At 38.0% G+C, this 20,131-nt stretch overlaps 1 long non-coding RNA gene across 1 annotated transcript in view; it reads left to right on the top strand.

Moving 5' to 3' along the window:
• The first annotated feature begins 919 nt into the window (after positions 1-919).
• Positions 920-20,131, top strand: part of LOC310892437 — a 109,078-nt gene continuing 89,866 nt past the window's right edge. The window contains exon 1 of the long non-coding RNA XR_014578132.1: positions 920-1,579. This is a non-coding gene — a long non-coding RNA (uncharacterized lncRNA). The remainder of the gene's footprint in view (positions 1,580-20,131) is intronic.

Raw genomic sequence — 20,131 nt, 5'->3', positions numbered from 1 at the left:
ACCTTAGGTGATATAGTATTTTCAACTTATTTGGGCTTTGAAGAGGTGGTGTAGGCCATTATACCTATTTATCTTCAGTGCAGGGTTTAGAGTTTACTGATCAAATCAGTTTACTGATTAGAGTTTACTGATCAAATCTACTGCCTATTTAACCAATTAGTAAATAGACCAAAAATATGTTTTCAGTTTGCTAGCCCAGCTGCGCTAACAGTGTTCCTCATCTAGTGTGCTAAGGAATATGTGCTTCAGAAAACCAAGTCCTGAGAAACCTTTTGTGCCTCTTTATATAATTATATTCCAGAATATACCTGGATAAGCTGCACTCATCTGTTCTCCACTTGAAGCTGTTGAACTTGGTATTAAATGTTTACACATTCATTTAAGCCCCCACTATTCAGAAAAGCAGTTTTGGTATAAATGATCACTGGATTCCCAAAGCAAATCTACACATGAGAATATGTCAGTCTGTGCAAAACTTGGCTGCGGTCCTTTCTGAATTGCAGAAATTTCAGATGTGAATTTTCTCTAAATCTTGGGTATATAAGACTTCACAATTCTATATCATCTACAGCAAGAAGTCTCCAGCTGTGTGGAAGTATAAGATCTGAGAATTAAAACTTTGAAGGATCAGTGGGTGATGCATGGTGTCCTGGTTTCAGTTAGGACAGAGTTAATTTTCCTCCTAGTAGCTGATAGGGTGCTATGTTTTGGATTAGGATGAGAAGAGTGCTGATAACATGCTGATGTTTTAATTGTTGCAGAGCAGTGCTTACACCAGGCCAAGGACTTTTCAGCTTCTCGCTCTGTCCTGCCAGCGAGCAGGCTGAGGGTGCAGCAGGAGCTGGGAGGGGACAGACCCAGGACAGCTGACCCAAACTGGCCAAAGGGCTATTCCATACCATCTGACGTCATGCTGTTGTGGTTTAACCCGGCTGGCAGCTAAAGACCACACAGCCGTTCGCTCACCCTCCCACCTCCCTCTCTGGGATGGGGGAGAGAAACGGGAAAGTGAAGCCTGTGAGATGAGATAAAGACAGTTTATTAAGACAGAAAAATAATAATAACAACAATAATAATAGTAATAATGATAATAATATTAATAATAATAATGTGTAAGAAACAAGTGATGCACAATGCAATTGCTCACCACCCGCTGACCGATGCCCAGCCTATCCCCAAGCAGCCGGCCCCCCCACCCCGGCCAGCCACCCCTATATATTGTTTAGCATGACGTCAGATGGTATGGAATACCCCTTTGGCCAGTTTGGGTCAGCTGTCCTGGGTCTGTCCCCTCCCAGCTCCTGCTGCACCCCTAGCCTGCTCGCTGGCAGGACAGAGCGAGGAGCTGAAAAGTCCTTGGCCTGGTGTAAACACTGCTCTGCAACAATTAAAACATCAGCATGTTATCCGCGCTCTTCTCATCCTAATCCAAAACATAGCACCCTACCAGCTACTAGGAGGAAAATTAACTCTGTCCTAACTGAAACCAGGACACATGCTAAACAATATATATAGGGGTGGCTGGCCGGGGTGGGGGGGTCAGCTGCTCGGGGATAGGCTGGGCATCAGTCAGCGGGTGGTGAGCAATTGCATTGTGCATCACTTGTTTCTTACACATTATTATTATTAATACTATTATCATTATTGTTATTATTATTATTGTTGTTATTATTATTTTCCTGTCTTAATAAACTGTCTATCTCAACTCACAGGCTTCACTTTCCTGTTTCTCTCCCCCATCCCAGAGAGGGAGGGGGGAGGGTGAGCGAACGGCTGTGTGGTGTTTAGCTGCCAGCCGGGTTAAAACACAACACGTTGATGCACTTATGCATGAAAAATTTGAATTGGAATAGAAGTAACAAATAACAAAGTTACAGTGTAGATTTTTCTAAGTTGTTTTAACAAACCAATGTAATAAGAAACACTGTTATTTACATGGCATTAAAGAATACATGAGCACAGTGCAAATAAAGCTTGTTTTGATTAAAACGTAGAGAAAAAAAAAAAAAGATTGCTTTAAAAATGGGTTAGAATTCATCTACTTATTTTATGAACATGAAACAGAATTCCAGTGAGAAACATGGCAGAATCCAAGAGAATGTCACATATAAAAATACAGGATGATTTATTCATTCATTTGAATATAGCTTAAAGAACAACATGGCACAAGTTTCTAGTGCCTCTGTATTATGCATCGCTCTACCATTTTTCAATATAGTCCTTACTACTTCTCCTATTACTGTTATCACTATACATAAAAAGGTTCAGTTCCACTATTAGTTCTCATCAGGAACTTCTGTGTGTGTCTGGATAAGGTGCCTCTCTTTATGTATTTCTCCTTTTTGTAATAGAAGAAAATGATGATGAATGCCTTTCTTTAGAAGGCACTTTAAACTCTGCAGGTGAAATGGCTTCGTGGCTTGATCTAAAGCCCAGCAAATTCACTAAGTAGCTTTTTACTAACTTCAATGCGTTTTGGGTCAGACCACCTATGTAAAATGAATAACACTGAGCAATCAGCATTTCATGTGAATGCATTTTATTTTGTGAAGTGTTACCAAATTTATGGTAGCAATTTAATTCATAAAGTTGTTTTACCCTGACTCTCTTCTCATGATAACATTACAGGTTTTAAATTTTGAATTAAATGCCAGATAATACAGTCTCCAATAGACAAAAATGGAAATTTAGTATATATTTATCCTAAACAAGATACCTGAAATGTCAACTGAATGTGAAGGTACCAAGTTGGTACTGTTACTGTAAACACCATATGAAAAAAGATTGATTTTTTTTTCTTTTTCCTGAGCAAAATCAATTTCAAAAGACAGATGTATGGAAGACTTTGTAGTGTTGGGTTTCTGCACACACTGACAACTTAATTTTTCTGAAGTGAGTGACACATTGGTCTCAAATGAAGAATTCTGTGCTAGATCTGAAAGTGTCAACAACTGTGTTATTTCATATATTCTTGTATCTCAAAACAGACGCATCACAAATAGTCTTCTCTGGACAAATAGCTTTCTCTTTATTAGAGTAATCCAGATGATACCTTGACATAGAGTGACATACATAGGAAATCTGATCAGTACTAAAAAAATCAAAAAAATCAAAACCAACAAAATATAAAAGCCAGAAAGGTAATACCTGGGCTATTTTCTCCTTTAGCTGAACATCTTCACTGACTGAAAGTTTAAAACAGAGGGTGTATAAAAATAGAATTTTTAAAAGTGACTTGTCTGCTTGTAGAAGGAACATGGAAAAAAGATGTAAAATGAAATTTATTTAAATGGTGTGAATGCAAAGTTTCCTGAACTACCAACCCTACCAAGAAAGAAAAAAAGAAGGGGGGGGGGATATGAAAGAGAGGGAGAAGATGAGAGAATGGGGGGGGAGGGAGAGAGAGAGAGGAAGAAGAAGGAAGGAAGGAGGGAAGGAGGGAAGGAGGGAAGGAGGGAAGGAGGGAAGGAGGGAGGGAGGGAGGGAGGGAGGGAGGGAGGGAAGGAAGGAAGGAAGGAAGGAAGGAAGGAAGGAAGGAAGGAAGGAAGGAAGGAAGGAAGGAAGGAAGGAAGGAAGGGAGGGAGGGAGGGAGGGAGGGAGGGAGGGAGGGAGGGAGGGAGGGAGGGAGGGAAGTACCATGCCTTTTCATCCAGGCAATGGAATTCAATTCCTAATTGTTAGAAATGTTTTAAAATAAGAATTTTTACATTTTTCTAGAGAAGATTTACTGAGTAAACATAGTATATATATATATTAATATATATATATATATATGTTTATCTCCATTAACTTCAACAATGACAACTAGATTTCTAGCAAAGCAAATTCAATGAAAGTGATAAGAATTCCCCTTTCCCATATTCAGAATAATTATGCAGTTCTCACCTGCTTTTCTTTAAGATAATATTTTGTTATAGTTTATAATCTGTGTGATTATTCAGTTGATATCAGCAACTGAGATAACCAGTCACATTCTTAGCATCTCTAATAGAAACAGTGAGAGAGTTTCTAAAATATCTGAACTATATGAATGAAGGAGTCTGTTCTATAAGGTAAAATTTTTATTTAAAATTTGTACCTGTTTCAAATGCATTTTGATGAAACTAAAATAGGTACTGAATATGGTAATTAACATTTGATAGCAATCACTTTAAATACAAGTGGCAGAAAGAACATAAGGAAAGTTTCATGGTGCCTGTGATTGGGCTCTACATTGTTTCCAAAATGCAGAAGTTCCAGAAGTGGTTCCATGTGTGGTCAGGAGGTATCATTCACATGCTTAAAAAGCTTATCTGCCAATCTGTCTGAAAAGAACAAATGCATAATAACCCACTGGGCATGATAACATGTTCAATAGAGCTAAGTGATAAAGGAATAAAGCTTTTCCTTTGCAAAGGCACTCCTGGAGTGCCTTTGCATTATGAACACATGATCTTAAGACACCACAGCAGAAGTATGTCAGTGCTTTTGAGACAAAAATTAAAAATAAAAAAATAAGTCGTGCTGGGATAAATCAAATAAGAATTATGCCATAGTATAGTGCAAGATATATCTCAGGCACATAAGAAATAAAAATTCCAATAGAAAGAAAAGTTACATCCCCATACAACTTTAGTTAAAATCAGAATATTTGCTTTACAGCAGATATAATTTATAAAATACGTTAGCTTTTTACACTGTATCTATATAACAACTAAAACAACAACAACAAAAATAACAAGCAAGCATGTTTTATTAGGGTGAGGAGGAAGATAAAAAATAAGTAACTCCTTAGCTAGTATGTCTGGATCATTTCCATAGTACTGCCATATGGCAGATTCAGATAGTGCTCAGTACAGCTGCAGTAATTTCTGATTGTTTTAGACAAATCTGACAACTCTTTACTAAACATAACAACAGTTTCAGTGAGTCCAGTACTCAGCAGGCGCCATATTCAAGTAGTACCAAGTGTCACAAAGTTGGAGAGCAGATCAGGTGGGCTACAATGATCACAGTTACTTTTTTTTCCGAATGGTCATAGCAGGAGAAAGACTGGAGCTTCCTTTATGCATTCTTTGATATGAAGAAACGGAGGCAAATAGCCTGCAAGATTTATCCTACCTCCAAAACAGAGGAAAGAAGAGCATTATAAATAATAATTAATAATAATTATAAATTTGACATTATAAGTTGCCAAATGTACTGAAATCACCAAAACGGCTTTTAGGTTTGTAAGTGTGCAATTTCCCTTAAGAATATAAGAGTAAAATAAAAACGAGTAAAGTTATGTTAAAATATGAGTAAATTAAAAACAAAGCAAACAAATAAACAAGAAGATTCTATCTCTGAATTAAAAGCCTTGTTTTGCTTTTGGAGAAAAAAAACAACAAAAACAAACAAACAATAACAACAAAAAAATGAGCTTCCAACTGAACCAAATAAAATCACTCTGAATGCACTGAGCATATTCTTGCATATTCTTTCATTGTATGTTTCAACTACTGTTTTGTCTTGAATATCACAGCTTCTGTAGCCAGAAATTTGTATGAGGTTAATAACCATAAGAGAAAATGATGACAAGAAGTTCTGTTGTTGGAAAAAGACAGACTTGAATGTGGGCAATTTGCAGCTGTTTTGTACAGTCTCCCTAAGTGCAAAATCTCCTCCCAGAACAGACCAAATCTCTGTGATTATCTTCCCTGCTGATCCTACTCACTGTTAGTGGGACTCAGGAGGCTGTAATAACAATGACTTGATGTTTAATTTCTTATTTTTATATACAACAGTTTGCTTCTGTATTCATGAAGTATATAGTTTAGATTCAGCAGAGAGCAATAATTTCTGTCTTCCTAAAAGACATTCTTCTTGACTGAAGGGCATAAGGAAAAAGTCCAGCAGTTTTGTCAGTTTTTTCCAGTATTTATGCCTGACAGTGATGCCTAATTTCTCATTTGTATTTTTCTTAGCCTTTTGTTCCATAGATTAAAAATACATTTCTGATCCCACCTTTTCTCCACATTAAGAAGCATATGAATTACAATCTAGTGTTCACATGTTTTGTATAACACTCATGAAAACTTAATGAAAGTATCATGAAATGTCTGTGTTCATAACTGCCGTGATTTATTTAAGCCTAGGTACAATGTCAGGATCACATCCATTAAGGTCTTTTATCAAGAAGTTCTAACTAAGTAGATCTGTAACAAAGGAGAAAAAAACATATGTATATATATATATCCAAATATATATAAATTCTATATAAAAACACTATAGTTTTATATAGAAATAATCTATTTGGTAAGTTGTGTGAATTTGTGCTCTGATGTGATATTTCACACTAGATTACTTGATCTATAATTACATAAAATGTGTGCATTCCATAGGATTTCAAATATACTTTGTCTCTAAGTACTTCCACTGCAAAGAAATTTAAGAAAGAAAGTTAGATTACATTTGTCTATTTGAAGTCTATAATTTCTATGTACTTTTCAGTAGTTTTAATAAACAATAGAATCCATTCAAATGCTTATTTTATGTCCTGGGATTTTTAGAAGGGTTTAAAAGTTAACAAATGCCTTCTCTGGTATGTCTCCACATGCACAACATCTTCAATGTTTGCCTGCTGCTGTACAGAGAAAACCCTTCCTTGCCTTTTCATATTTGCTTATAAGCTTGCTAGAAAGCATTCAAGCTAACAAGCCTAAGAAAGACCATGAATACCTGTAAAAGAATTAACTGGCACAGTAGAGTAAATCACCTAGGATAATTCAGAGTGTGGTACAAATTCATGATGTGTTCATTTCTTTTTGTTTAGGACAATTAATTATCAAACTCACCTTAACTTGTTGGAATGAACTGCCTAAATAGAATTTAAACTGATTATAAATCTTAAAATAGAACTGGGTGGATCCTTCCAGAATGCTTATGTCTATCTTTGCTAGTATACAATTAGAGAAAAATATAATGCTAAGTATTAGAGTATTATTCATTCTGTGAATTATTTATTACTCCTTGATTAACCTCACTGATATAATTAAAATAACAGTAATTGTCAACTAATAGAGGAAGAAAAATCAGAATATCTATTTCATATTTACAACATCTCTCTATTCTTTCATATGAATATACAGATATATGAATGTTGTGGTTTAACCCAGCTGGCAGCTAAACATCACACAGCCGTTCGCTCACCCTCCCACCTCCCTCTCTGGGATGGGGGAGAGAAACGGGAAAGTGAAGCCTGTGAGTTGAGATAAAGACAGTTTATTAAGACAGGAAAATAATAATAATAATAATAATGATAATAATAATAATAGTAATTATTATTATTATTAATATTAATAATAATAAATAATAATAATAATAATAATAATGTGTACGAAACAAGTGATGCACAATGGAACTGCTCACCACCCGCTGACCGATGCCCAGCCTATCCCCGAGCAGCCGACCCCCCCACCCCGGCTAGCCACCCCTATATATTGTTTAGCATGACGTCAGATGGTATGGAATACCCCTTTGGCCAGTTTGGGTCAGCTGTCTTGGATCTGTCCCCTCCCAGCTCCTGCTGCACCCCTAGCCTGCTCGCTGGCAGGACAGAGCGAGAAGCTGAAAAGTCCTTGGCCTGGTGTAAGCACTTCTCTGCAACAATTAAAACAGCATGTTATCAGCGCTCTTCTCATCCTAATCCAAAACATAGCACCCTACCAGCTACTATGAGGAAAAATTAACTCTGTCCTAACTGGAACCAGGACAATGAAGAAAATTAATGATGCATTGGAAAAGTAGAAAAGAAATAGAAAAAATAGAAACAGCAAATGAATTTAATTATGCTATAAGAACTTTTTATTTGCCAATGTATTTGGAAATAATGATTTTGTAAGTATAAGAATTATAAGAATTATAAGACCAAAATCAGAATTATAAGACCTTGTTTTTAACTCCTAATATAAACACATGCAGTTAAGGCCCTCGTGACCAGTGACTGCACAGGGTTTTTAATGCACTTGTCCTGAAAATTGTCTTAAAGATTCATCACAGATATGCAACATATCAAAAAATCATTTTATCTTCTTCTCAGTTTTCATGTTCATAAGGCTCATGTTCTTTTTTAGAAGTTCTGATGACTTCACAGGAACAGGAATAATTTAATTATTTAAGTATGAATTAATTTATTTGATGTTTTCATTACATTTCTGGAGACATTTTTTTGGTAGATACTACAGACTTTTTCTTAAAAAACAACAGTATTTAAAAATACCATGAGATACCTGAACAGAGATTACCTTCTCCAAATGTTGTCCCATTCTTTCTGTGAATTATGCCAACCTATTTTATACACACATGCAGTCCTCTATGTATATTTGACAAAAACAGAACTTTTAAGCGCAAACCATTTCCTCGACTCCCTTGACCAGAGGTCTGACACTGATATCATTAAGATTTCTTGTTCTATACATCATGAACTATTTGCAAATGCTACTACACATTTGCACACACACACGCGTGCGCACACACACACACACAGATTTCTTCAGTCACAGAAAGAAGGAAATGTAAAGACTAAATGCTAGAACTGTCATTCTGCCTCATACTTGAAAGACCCTGCCTTTGAGCAGTTAAATGATGTACTCCATGAACTATTTCAAACTAGGGTGCTTCCTTGTGGAAAACATTTAGATGTTTTATTGCTATTGGATGGTCTACTAAAAACACAGTCCATAAAACTATCTTGGGAAACCTGACTCTGATGATAAATTTAACATAAGCTCGTAAAAATGAACACGACATATCAATATCATCTGACACAGTTAACCAGTCCCACACCACAAAAGCAATATCATGTTCATACATTGAACTAAAGTAACTTCCAGTTTGAAGTTATTTATTTAATATAATCTCTTTTCATCCCAAGATTTTAATGTCCAAATAACTTATGCTTCATATATTAAAAAGACAAAGGTCTTTAGCTGTTTGGTTAGTATTTCTGTTTATTTGCATTTTGCCAATTACTTTTGTTTTTTTCTCTTTCATCCAGCAGTCAAACAATAGAAGCATTCAGCTGAGGTCTATATGTGAACTGATGTATAAATTTCAGTTCTGAAATAAAGGACTTCGTAGAGGGGGACATAGTCTTCTGTCATTGGCAAGTAGCAGAGAAAAGATACTGAGATCCATACACCTTGTTCATTCCAAATATTATTGTTCTATACATACAAAACAGAATTCTGTGTACTAAAACTGTTTTTAATTTCAATCTAAAATCTCTACTACAGAATTTACCCTTATAGAATCAAAAAGCATTGTGATTATGAATTTAGAAACTATTTCCAATTAATAATTAGGAATCAATACGTGAATACTAACTGTAAGGTTTGAATTGCCATGAAGGAATCTGGAAGCAGTTAAAGTTCAAGGTTCTTCAAAAAAAAGTAAACAATTTTGAAGTCAAGACCTTTTGTTTCATTTGTTTTTACCTCTTTAATAATAATAATGAAATCTATATTAATTTATTCAAGGACTCCTGTGTTTCAACTATTTTTAATTTGCTCTGAGATACAATGATTAATTGAGTTGATTATGAAATAGGCATTTTAGGTGTGCAATATTGCTGGTTTTCTGTTTCAAGTAAACCTTTCATTTCGAATGTATTCTTGCGTTTACTCATCGATTTACATAACACAGAAGAATAATTTCCTGTTGTTATATTGATAATAAATAATGTATTTGGGCATCATTATTTTAATAGTAACACAGTAAAACATGAATGACACAATGCTGAAATCAAGTAAAGTTAATAAATAATGACCAGAAGAAAAATAAATCAAATTCTCAAGTACACAGTGTTAAATACCTTTCTTCTAGTAGATAACAAGAACTGTCATTAACCTTATTCAAGTCACTTTGCACGTTTAAGGTACTTTCTCATTTAACAAGTAGGGTCAATTCTCAAGATTTAATATTGACTAAGATGTCTGTTCTTATTGGCAAATGAAAGAGCTCTTCACTGCTGAAACTGAAAACAGAGCTGCTTGTATTCCTCCAGTTTCAGGGTTAGGACCCTTCTTTTACCATTTTCAGCTACATTTATTATGCCAAATGGTGTTATCCATTTAAAACATTTTTCATTTGAAAATGTATCTGTTCATTACTGCTGTTTTGAAGCTGCTAAAATATTGAAATAAATGTATAGCACAAGAAATGAAAGCTAGTAACTTAAGTATGGCCTTCATAGCAACTTATTTTTCTTCCTAATGTGATAGAAATCCTCTTAAGTGAGCAAAAAGACATTGCAACTTAACTCTGAAGCACCATTTATTGACTTGAATTCCATAAAGATAATTGAAAACCTCTGGTACAGGTGATTTTTTTTGTTGTCTTTCCTACATTTTCCAGTCACCCACCACAAGTATCGTTCAAACAGGGACAAATGTATGTGGAGACAAAGGCAAATGCATAGGTGCCCACTCTGTTCACAATCTTAGAATCTTGTAGGTTTTAGTTTAATGTTTTTAGCATTTGCCTAATAGTTTCTTGGTCTAAGATGTACGAACTAACTAATCAAGTAATACGGTATTGTGTGCGTTATTTTCTTAAAAAATAAAGGTGTTAATATCATAGAAAAATTAATGTTTTAAATGCTGTCCAGTATTTTCCAGAAAGCATCACATAATCATTTACATATGCTTTAAGAAAAGTCATAGTTGTTGTGAGTTATTCCTAACATGGAGAATAATGCAATATTTGTAATGGGTAGGTCAAACTGCCTAACTACAAAGACAAATGCATATTAAGCACATATTGACACAAAATTCATTTTGTGACTTATTCACCTACTGTCTTGCTTTTAGCATCCAACTTAAAGGCAATTCTTAGTTCCTAAAGTTAGAAGCTAATGATTCTCAGTTGGTCAATAGAAAATAAAAGATTATGGGTCCAGAGAACCAATCTAATAACGAAAACAAGTGCTTAAGTTTAGACTGTAAAGTCTCCCTCTCATTTTACAACATTTTATTGTCAAGTTTAAAAGAGTTTTTTGAGTCTTGGCATCTGCGTAGCTACAAACACAAACTCTGCTGGATGTCTAACAAGTCATAGGCAATCTTAAGTAAAAAAAATTTCAGTAATGCCATGTAATCTGTTATTTTATTTTATATGAAGCATGGATGTAGGTTCTGTGATACAAAATAGTGCCTCATTGCTCTTGTTCTAGGTGAGGAGTGATACCTAAAGGGGCACTGAAGTGTGACCTTATCACTGCAGAAAAAGGGTAGACACTAGGAATCAATTAGGTAAGGTGGACGATGAGAGTTGGTATCTTTGTAACTGGACAAGTGATCCTAATAGTCTGTTGCATTTTTGTAGTAACATATTCTTAGCTCTTTGTTTACAAAGTGTTCATGTTTTGTCCATTAAAAGATTTTGAACATAACATGTTCAAACATGTTATGTTATGTTATACTCGTATCAACAACTTCTATATTTAAAAAACCCTGTCTGTGACTGTGCAAGTTCATAAAAGTCAAACCAATGCTGATTCTCTCTAACTGACACTACTTAGGGCCATTCTGCCTATCTGTCTTAAATATAAACTTGCTGTAAAAGGCATTTTTCCCTAGCAGGGTGGACACAAAAGAATCCATGCAACAGGTTTCTTTTGGCAAGAGATTGACTTTTTTCCCTGATTTGTTATTGGCACTGTCAATAGAGACTTATTCGGGGCAGTCTCTCTTCAAAGACAAAGCCCTTCTTCAAACAAGGTAGAAGGTAGAATGTAGGTATCTTTGTATTAGGTTACTAGTATGACTCCTAAGACCTACACCAAGTCCTCAAACAGAGGACAAAATTTATCTAAATGCTATTGTCCCAGATACAGAAAGTTTGATCATACATAGAACCTCATAATAAAGTTCTTGTTTTGGCTCCTTGAAACAACTATATTTGAATATTACTGATACTGCAACAAATATTGCCATTCCAAATGCAATATGCAGGATATACGTATTATCTATTATACATGGAGAAGGCAATGATCCCTCTCCACCAGAGATATTGCCAGGGTCAGAAAGGCCAACCCTGTATTGCGACCACTGGCAGGAGGAAAAAATGTCGGTTTTAGTTGTGGGTGATTCCACAATAGGGGGAACAGAAGGTCCAATATGTAGAAGGGACCGTACTCTAAGGGAAGTCTGCTGCCTTCCTGGGGCCCGGGTTAAGGACGTCACCAGGAGACTTCCCAGCTTGGTTCGACTCTCAGACTATTACCCATTGCTGGTCCTACATCTGGGAGGAGACGAAGTGACAATGTGTAGCCCGAGAGCAGTTAAAACAGACTTCAAGGAATTGGGGCAGATGATCAGTCACTCAGGTTCTCAAGTTGTCTTCTCCTCCATTCTCCCCAGTACTGACAGCGACAGGAACAGAAGGACAGCACCTGTTAGCATGTGGCTCCGTGGCTAGCGTCATCACCAAAATTTCACATTCTTTGGCAACACAAAGCCTTACATGGCACAAGGCTTGCTGGCATTGGATGGGATTCATCTTTCCCAAAGGGGGAAGAGGGTCCTTGGTCATGAGCTGGTGGGGCTCACTGATCAGGCTTTAAACTAGATTCCGTGGGGGAGGGGGATGTCATCAGGGATGCTGGCGATAAGTTACGGGATGACATGCCATCTCACTCATGCCAGCAGAACACCAGAGCCAGCATGTATCTCTAGGATGCCCAGATCCTAGAGAGGGAACAGAGCTTAACAGGAGAGCTACCGTAGGCCCACATGGATGAGTTACAGTTGCCCCATCCAGAAAGGCAGATGCATTGGGAACCCAACTCAAATGCCTCTATGTAAATGTACACAGCATGGGGAATAAAACAAGGGAACTGGAGGTGTGCGTGCGATTGAAGGGCTATGATCTTGCAATTCCTGAGACATGGTGGGACAGCTCTCATGACAGGAATGTGGCCATGGATGGCTTTGTCCTTTTTAGGAAGGACAGGTAAGAACGGCGAGATGGTGAAGTTGCTCTTTATGTGAATGAGCAACTGGAATCTATGCATGGCGGGGAGGAGGGGTGGACACAAAGTGCGAGTTGAGAGCCTGTGGGTGAGAATTAAAGGGTAGGCCAACGGGATGACATTGTGGTGGGTGCTTACTACAGGCCACCGCATCAGGAAGAGGAAGTGGATGAGGCCTTCGGGCAGCTGCAAGTTGCCTCATGTTCACAGGCCCTGGTTCTTATGGGGGACTTTAACCGCCCCGATATTTGCTGGGAAGACAGCACGGCTCAGAACAAACAGTCCAGGAGGTTACTGTAGAACACTGTGAGTAACTTCTTGATGCAGGAGGTAGGTGAGACAAAAAGGAGAGGGTGCTGCTGGACCTGGTACTAACAAACAGAGATGGTCTAGTTGGAAAATTGAAGGTTGAGGGCAGTCTCAGCTGCAGTGATCACGAGATGTTGGAGTTCATGATCCTGTGAGGAGAAAGCAGGACAAAAATAGGACCACAACCCTGGATTTCAAGAGAGCTAATTTTGGTCTCTTCAGGGACCTAATCCCCTGGTCAAGGCCCTAGAGGGAAAGGGGGCCCAGGACAGTTAGCTTATATTCAAGCACCACTTCCTCCAAGCTCAGGATCAGTGCATCACTATGAGAAAGAATTTGAGCAAGGGGGGCAGGAGACCTGTGTGGATGGGCAAGGAGCTCTTGGGAAAACTTAAACAGAAGAAGAAAGCGTACGTGATGTGGAGGAAGGGACAGACCACTTGGGTGAAATCTAGGAACATTGTCAGAGAATGCAAGGATGCAATGAGGAAGGCTAAGGCCCAGTTAAAATTAAATTTAGCAAGAGACATCAAGGGAAAACAAGAAGGCCTTTTTCAAATACATCAGCGGCAAAAGGAACACTAAGAAAAATGTGGGTGCACTGCTAAATTGAGGTGGGTGCCTTGATGACAGAGGATACAGAGGAGGTGGAGTTATTGAATGCCTTCTTTGCTTCAGTCTTTACTGCTAAGACTAGCCCTCATGCACTACTGAGCCTGGAAACAAGAGAGAAAACCTGGAGAGAGGAAGACGTTCCCCTGGTTAAAGAGAATTGGGTTAGAGGTTATTTAGGCAAGCTAGACACCCACAAATCTATGGGCCCTGATGGGATGCACCCGAGGGTGCTGCGAGAGTTGGCAGATGTGATTGCTGGGCTGCTTTCCATCATCTCTCAGCAGTCATGGTCATCTGGAGAGGTCCCAAATGACTGGAGACTTACTAATGTGGTGCCTATCTATAAGAAGGCTTGTAAGGAGGACCTGGGAAACTACAGGCCTGTCAGGACCTACAGACCTCAGTGCCAGGAAAGGTGATGGACCAGGTCATCTTGAATGCAATCACACAGCATATGTGGGACAAATAGGGGATCAGGCCCAGTCAGCATGGATTCATGAAAGGCAAGTCCTGCCTGACCAACCTCATCTCCGTCGATGACTGGGTGACCCGCATGATGGATGAGGGAAAGGCTGTTGACATTGTCTACCTAAACTTCAGCAAAGCCTTTAACATGGTCTCCCACAGTATTCTCCTGGAGAAGCTGGAGTCCTATGGCTTGGACAGGTACACTCTTTGCTGAGTTAAAAACTGGCTGGAGAGCTGGGCCCAGAGAATAGTGATGAATGGAGTGAAATCCAGCTGGCAACCAATCACGAGTGGTGTTCTCCAGGGGTCGCCATCCTCTTTAATATTTTTATTGATGATTTGGATAAGGGAATTGAGTTCACCCTCAGTAAGTTTGCAGACGACACCAAGTTGGGGGGAAGTGTCGATCTGCCAGAGGGTAGGAAGGCACTGCAGAGGGACCTGGACAGGTTGGATTGATAGACAGAGGCAGATAGGATGAGGTTCAACATGGCTAAGTGCCGGGTCCTGCACTTTGGCCACAACAACCCCATGCAGCACCACAGGCCTGGGGCAGAGTGGCTGGAAATCTATGCAGAGGAAAAGGATCTGGGGGTGTTGGTCGACTCTCAGCTGAACATCAGGTGAACCTGATCAGTGTGCCCAGGTGGCCAAGAAGGCCAACAGCATCCTGGCTTGTATCAGGAATAGTGTAGCCAGCAGGTGATCTGTACACTGTTCTGGTGAGGCCGCATCTCAAGGACTGTGTTCAGTTTTGGGATCCTCACTACAAGAAAGACATCAAGGCCCTGGAACATGTCCAGAGAAGGGCTCCAAAGCTGGTGAAGGATCTAGAACATAAGTCTTATGAGGAATGTCTGAAGGAACTGGTGTTGTTTAATCTGGAGAAAAGGAGGCTCAGGAGAGACCTTATTGCTTTCTACAACTACCTGAAAGGAAGTTGTGGGGAGCTGGGGGTCAGCCTCTTCTCTCAGCTAACTAGTGATAGGACTAGAGGGAATGGCCTCAAGTTGTGCCAGGGGAGGTTCAGGTTGGAAATTAGGAGAAATTTCTTCTCAGAAAGAGCAGCCAGGCATTGGAACGGGTTGCCTAGGGAAGTGGTAGAGTCACCGTCCATGGGGGTATTTAAGGAAAGGTTGGATGTGGTGCTTAGGGACATTGTTTAGTGGGTGATATTGGTGGTAGGGGAATGGCTGGACCAGATGATCTTGAAGGTCTTTTCCAACCTTAATGATTCTATAATTCTGTAATTCTGTCATTCTATATATCAAAATTAAATATTTATTCAAATTGTATATGGAAATGTTTTGTGTATGTTTGTATGTCTAGAAGTTAAGCCTTGTTTATTAATGGGAACATCAGTTTCACAGACATTGATTTCTACTTCTTGGTTAAACTAGAACAGTGATTAAAAAAAAAAAGTTTAAACTAATATACAAGAGAATACTGGGAGATATTTGCCTAATTCCTGCTTGCAAAATAAATACCAAGCTGCTTATTTAAGTAATGGAAAATAAGGATAGAAAGAACATATGGTGGTCTTCAAATCCGTACCCGTGGCATAAGTTGCAAGTTGCATTGAGCTGTTAACAGACCAAACAAAAATAATAAGTAAATAGTGAATAAATAAATAAGATAGGGAATGAAATAGCAAAATAAAACCAGAAAATCAACTGAGATTTGATAGAAAAGGTTATGAAATTCAACTCCATCCCTTTTTCCATTTTCTAATTTCACAAACTACACTTAATAACTTCTTAATTGCAATAGCAATCAACATACAAAACTTCTGGATACTAGAGTAGTCACAAACAGAATAAATATAGTTTCAAAGCTATTAGGTAAACATGAGGAAGACATTAAATCAGAGAATCAGTGAAATATTTTAAACTGGAATGGAATGAAGCAAAGATTCTACTTAAATAACATCATGCAATTGCCACCACAAACTACCCCAACTGAAGGCAGACAGAGCACAGTCTGAGCAAGTTGAATGGCAGCAATATCATGTAATAGAGGAACATTTACAGTACCCTGTTCTTCACCATGAATGCTCCAAATATGAATGATCCAAACAAGTCCAATTTAACAAAGTTTTCATCATTTCTCCTCTCCCTTGATGACTGCAGTTCCAGTTCAGGTTAGCATTTCTGTCATTCTATGCACTTTTACTATGTTATTACATTAAGTAGCTGATATTGTTTATTTAGTTTGACCTTTTATTTTGTTTTTGGATTCAGTATTGACTTCTGTAGGAGAAATTCTAATTGTAATTTCAAAGTGAATTTGCCTCTTCTTAAAAGTGGTTCTTTACACTATATTTAATCTATAACAATTGTATTTCATACTGAAGTCAGACATTCTTCTAATGACTTATTTATCATGGTCTACAGTTGCGGTTAGCAAAGTTGCCTCCCTAGTCAAGTGGAAAACCAAATTAAAATTGCATAGTTCACAATTATGAGATCCACATTCTTTTAACATAGTTCCCAATTCAGAAACTTTATTTTCTTCCTGTCATTAATCAGTGTTCCTTTGTTCAGCTGTTTTAGAGATGATTAAGTACAAAACAAAAAAAAAATTTACATCAGTAACAGTACTTATAATTCTTCAGCTAGTGCTTTAAAATAGTCAACCTTTCAATGATAGTTGAGAAATCATATCTTACAATAGTATCACTGATTTTTTTTTTTATTTTATTTTTTTCAGATACAAGAGGTAAACATGGAAGTGTTTTAGGATTAATAAGAAGGTAAGAAGCATTAGAACTGGCCAATACAGCATATCAACTCACTCACCAGGGTGTTCTCCATAGAGACTGTAGGGACATGGTTTTTATCATGTTGGATTGGAGTTCTCCCTTCTTAAAGCAGCAGATTGCTTCTGCTCCATAAAGCATTCCTAATTTTTTCTGCAGCAGAGTGTATGCCATTTCCCTCAAAAATGGAACCTTAAAATTCATCTTTTGTTGAATTTATTTTTAAAGTTAATTATTTAAGAGACTTCCCATAGCAAGAAATTCTCTTCAGGAAGAGAAGGATGCAAATGTTCTTTAACATTATACTGTAAGTCTGCGTAGAATTGTAGAATGGTTTGGGTTGGAAGAGACCTTAAAGATCATCTAGTTCCAACCTCACTGCCATGGGCAGGAATGCCACCCACTAGATCAGCTTGCTAAAAGCCCCATCCAACCTGGCCTTAAACACTACCAGGGGTGGGGTATCCACAGCTTCTCTGGGCAATCTGCTCCAGTGCCTCGCCACTCTCATAGTGAATAATTTCTTCCTTATATCTAATCTAAACCTACTCTCTTTTCATTTAAAACCATTACCCGTTGTCCTATCATTACATGCCCTTGTAAAAAGTTCCTCTCCAGCTTTTCTGTAGTTTCCAGTACCTTTTCAAGTACTGGAAAGCTGTTATAAGGTCTTCCCAGGGCCTTCTGTTCTCTATGTTGAACAACGCCAACTGTCTCAGCCTATCTTCACAGGAGAGGTGCTCCAGCCCTCTGATCATTATTGTAGCCAACCTCACTTCAACCCCTTATTCTGGAGTGGGGCTAAATGCAGTACTCCACGTGGGGGATCTTGCAAGAACAGAATAGAAGGGTAGAATTATCTCCCTCGACCCATTGAACACACTTCTTTTGATGCAGCCAAGGTTGGCTTTCTGGGTTGCAAGTACATGTTGCCAGCTCATGTTGAGTTTCTTATCAACCAGCATCCCCAGGTCCTTTTCCTAAGGACTGTTCTCAATCCATTCTCTGACCAGCCTGCATTTGTTCTTGGGATTGCCTTGATCCAGATGCAGGACCTTGCACTTGGCCTTGTTGAACTTCATGAGGTTCGCACAGGCCCACCTCTCAAGCCTGTTTTGGTCCCTCTGGATAGCATCCTTTCCCTCCAGCATGTCAACTGCACCAGACACCTTGATGTTGTTGGCAAACTTGCTTAGGGTGCAATCATGCCCCATGCTCTGCCCATGTCACCAACAAAGATTTTAAATAATGCCAGTTCCAATACCAGCCCCTGAGGAACACTCATTACTGGTCTCCCCCAGACATCAAGCCACTGACTGAAACTCTTTAAGTGTGACCACCCACCCAATTATTTATACGCTGAGTGGTCCAGCTGTCAAATCCATGTCTCTCCAATTTAGAGACAAGAATGTTGTGCAGGACAGTGTCAGATGCTTTGCACAAGTCAAGGTCAAGACATCACCTGTGTGTTTCCTGCAAGACTCACTCCTGTCTTTTCTGTCGGCCTTTAAAAACTTTGTTTTACCTAGTAACTTACACAGGTTTTTAAGCCTAAAATAAAGATTTATGTTCCAGCTGGCACCGCTAGGTAAGTTAGACAAAGTTTCGTAAACATGTATGGTCGCAGACAAAAATAATAATAATTTACAGTGTAGCTTGCTTTAGTAATAAGAAGAGCAATCATAATCATTGTGGTGGGTTTGTATGTTTGTTCGTTTGTGTTTTATTTTTTTTTGCTTTCTTTCTGAGAAAACTGTTAGCTTAAACAACAACAACAAACCCCACAACTTTTTAATTCCTTTAGCAAGTTCTAGAGATGACCATATAGTAACTTGCTTGTGCAATTGAATTATAAATCAAGTACTTTTTTTGTAAATCATATCCCTGTAGATAAAACAAACAAACAAACAAACAAAAAACATATTTAAGCATTTGAGTAAAAAATAAATAAAAATAAAAAATGAAAAGCATATAGGAGCTGCCTATTTTTTATAGGAGTTGCCTTTGTTTGTTTGTTTCCAGTATATTATTACCTGTCCAAACTAATATATGAGGAATTCTACCTAATAGCTGACACCAAAAAAATGCTTTGCAAGGTGTCAACAACCTTACATTTAACTGAAGACAGAAGAGCTCTCAACAACCAAAATCCCAGTCTACTTCCCCCCTCTTTTTCAAATGATAATGCTGAATACAAGAGCAAGAAGAACAAATGGATGATATAAAATAGCAAAATAGATTTGTAGTTCTGTTCATTTTGAATAGTACAAACAAGCATTGTGGAGGTTTTTCTGTTTAAGAAGCTTATGTAGGTTAACATCTTGCAATCACTTTCTAGGAACACCTTTCTGTAGATACAGCTTTGTCTGATAGTAATGATGTTATCAATTTATTACTCTTAGCTTTTATCAAGTTCATAGCCATGTTTTCTTATAGCATAGTCTGTTATTTTATTTGGTCTGCTACTAAAGGGGAAGGGGAAAAACAAACAACCTGTTCCTCTCTGATGATTGGACAGTAGTTTTAGGAGGCTAGAAATACTAATTGAATGCTTACTCCTTTTTCTTCCAATTACAGCTGTTAAGAAGGAAGATACCAGAATTTATTCCAGACATTCATGGAATGTCATTTAAGACAAGGGGGAAGTTTTAAACTAAGACAGGGGAGAGTTAGGTTAGATATTAGGAGAAAGTTTTTCACTCAGAGGGTGGTGAGGCACTGGAACAAGTTGCCCAGAGAGGTTGTGGATGCCCCATCCTTGGAGTCATTCAAGGCCAGGCTGGATGCGGCTCTGGGAAGCCTGCTCTAGTGGTTGGCAACCCTGCCCAGAGCAGGGGTGTTGAAACTAGATAATCTTTAAGGTCCTTTTCAACCCAGGCCATTCTATCATTCTATGATTCTATGATTCTATGATTCTATGATTCTATGATTCTATGATTCTATGATTCTATGATTCTATGATTCTATGATTCTATGATTCTATGATTCTA

Source organism: Anser anser (genome assembly GCF_964211835.1).
Source record: "Anser anser genome assembly, chromosome: 1".
Lineage (NCBI taxonomy): Eukaryota > Metazoa > Chordata > Aves > Anseriformes > Anatidae > Anser > Anser anser.
This window is presented reverse-complemented; position numbering and strand designations above follow the sequence as displayed.